Raw genomic sequence first — 2,500 nt, forward strand, 5'->3', positions numbered from 1 at the left:
CCGCCCCCCTTCCCCGCGCACACGCGGCACCCCTACCGACCGACCGACCGACCGACCCCCGACTACCCGTCGCCCCTCCGGGAGGAGGAGGCGGCGGCGTCGGCGGCGGCGGCGGCAGCGGCGGCGGCGGCCGGCGGGCGGAGAGGGAGAGGCCGAGGCGGGGCGGGGAGCACGAGCCGGCTGCCACGGGACGGACGGAGAGGTGGACGCGTGAGGGGGCCGGGGAGAGGGCCGGGGCACGCGCGGGCGCCCAAAGCCCGAACGGGCGACGGACGCACCGCGCGCCCCCTATCTCCCCCGGCCCCCGCCACCGCCCCCGCCGTCGTCGCGGCGGGAGCTCCAGGGCGCGAGCCGCGGCACGGCCGCAGCCCGGGGGGAGGGCGCGCAGCGGCGGGCAGACGCCGCGGCGTCCCGCGGGTCGCCGCCGAGGCACGCGTCCCCGGGGCGCGGACGCGCACGCGCACTCGGCCTCGGGCGCGACCCGCCCGTCCCGACGGGGCGAGAGCCGCGGGGCGTGTGGCCGGGAAGCGGGCACGGGCCGCGGACGCACGGCGGCGGGGAAGGCACCGCAGGCGTGGGGGAGAGGGGGGCGCCAGCCGGGCGGACCGGAAGACGCGACCCCACCGCCGCCACCACCACGGGGCCCCACCCCCGCCACCGCGTGGCGCGAGACCGTCCCCGACCCCCGACACCCCGGGGGCAGCAACACCCAGAGGCCGCTTGCGGCGCGAGGACGCGCTCCCAGGGGCGAAGACCGACCCCAGAAGGCCCGGCGGGCCAGGGGGGGGCCTCGGCGCGAGCTCACGGTCCCCTTCTCCCTTCTCGCGGGCGGCATCTCCCCCACGGCCACAGAGCCTTCGGGGGGACGCCGTGTCTGCACTTAGGGGGACGGAGGGCCCGGCGGGCCCTGCGAGGACAGCCCCCAGCCGCGCACCCCGGAGGGGCGATTGATCGTCAAGCGACGCTCAGACAGGCGTAGCCCCGGGAGGAACCCGGGGCCGCAAGTGCGTTCGAAGTGTCGATGATCAATGTGTCCTGCAATTCACATTAATTCTCGCAGCTAGCTGCGTTCTTCATCGACGCACGAGCCGAGTGATCCACCGCTAAGAGTCGTACGAGCTTCGTCAAGCGTTTCGCTTCGGCGGGAGACCCGCCGCTGGCACGGCACACGTCCCGCCGCCGCCCCCAGCTCCCTCCCCGGAGGTGGGAGTCTGGTGGCGGGCGGGGGGGGTTGCCTCCGGCCGGCCAAGTCAGACAGAAAACAGCAGACCGGAGGGGTCGGGAAAGGTTTCACACGACGGGGCACCCGGCGCCCACACGCCAGGGTGGGTGCGGGCACCCCACAGGCGCCCGGGGGGTTCCCACCCTTCCCCCGGGGACGCGGGAGGGGCGCGCGCACGCACCGCGCACGGCCACGGCCCACGCGACGACCGCCGGGTAGCCCCCTCCCGACGGCCGCGGCGGCCGTGACCGTGGCGCGGCCACGCCGCGCGCCCACCCCGGCCCCTCGGGGGACGGGCGGAGTCCGGGGGAGACGGGAGGCACCTCCGGACTCCCCGCGGGCCCGACCGCCCCGACCCCAAGGCGGACGGGCGACCCCCCCCAGGGGTCTTTAAACCTCCGCGCCGGGACGCGCTAGGTACCTGGAAAGGGGGAGGCGGGCGAGGGGCACGGCGCGGCCCCGCGGGCCCCCGCCCCGACGCCGACCACCGACCGCCGCGTCCCCGCCCGCGGCCGCGCGCGGGCCTCGGCGCTGCCGGCCCGTGACACACGGGGCGCCCGCGCCGCGCGCCGGTCGACCGCCGCCCGGAGGGCCCCACCACCGGGCGCCGGACAGCCAGCCCCACCCGTCCCCCCGGAACGGGGCAGAGCCCTTTTTCCCCACCGCCGCGCCCTCACACGCCGCCCCGTACGGGCCCGGCCCCGCCGGACCTCCCCCATCCTCTCTCCCCCAACCACCGGGGGTGGGGGGGCCCCCCCTACCCGCGCCCGCGTTCCCGGGCACCCTTCCCCCCGCCACCACCACCGAGGGCGGCGGGCAGCGGGCAGGGGCTCCGACGGGAAGCTTGGCGCCCAGCGGGCAGGGGGGGAGCCGAGAGGACGGGAGAACCCGGACGGAGACACACAAGCGGCCGGGAGGCGTGGGGGGGTGGGGGCGGGGGCGGGACAGAGCCCCGCGGCCCGGAGGGGCGGGGGGAGGCGCCCGGCGACCGCGCGACGGGCCCAGGGCGGCGGGACGACCGACCGACGACGACCGGCCGAGGCAGACCGGCCCAGGGCCGGCGGCGCGGGAGGCGACGGGGCGGGGCGAGCGGCCCCGCGACGGGGAAGCCGCCGCCCGTCGCGCCGCACAGCCCGCGAGACGCGACCGGAGGACCCGCGCCGCGCGGGGTCCGCGGGCCGGGGTGGGGGAGAGGCGGTCGTGGCCGGCGCCACGGGCGGCGGGGTCGGGGGGCGGGAGGCGCACGGGGCAGCCCCCACACCCCCCTCGGCACCCACG

The 2,500-nt window shown here is 79.8% G+C and overlaps 1 non-coding gene across 1 annotated transcript; it reads right to left on the reverse strand.

The window, feature by feature from the left end:
- Window positions 1–959: 959 nt before the first annotated feature.
- On the reverse strand, window positions 960–1,112 carry LOC138431695 (5.8S ribosomal RNA). The gene has a single exon (XR_011253842.1). It is a non-coding gene; the product is annotated as a 5.8S ribosomal RNA (ribosomal RNA).
- Between the last annotated feature and the right edge of the window lie 1,388 nt (window positions 1,113–2,500).

Source organism: Ovis canadensis, chromosome 1 (genome assembly GCF_042477335.2).
Source record: "Ovis canadensis isolate MfBH-ARS-UI-01 breed Bighorn chromosome 1, ARS-UI_OviCan_v2, whole genome shotgun sequence".
In the NCBI taxonomy this organism is placed as follows: Eukaryota; Metazoa; Chordata; class Mammalia; order Artiodactyla; family Bovidae; genus Ovis; species Ovis canadensis.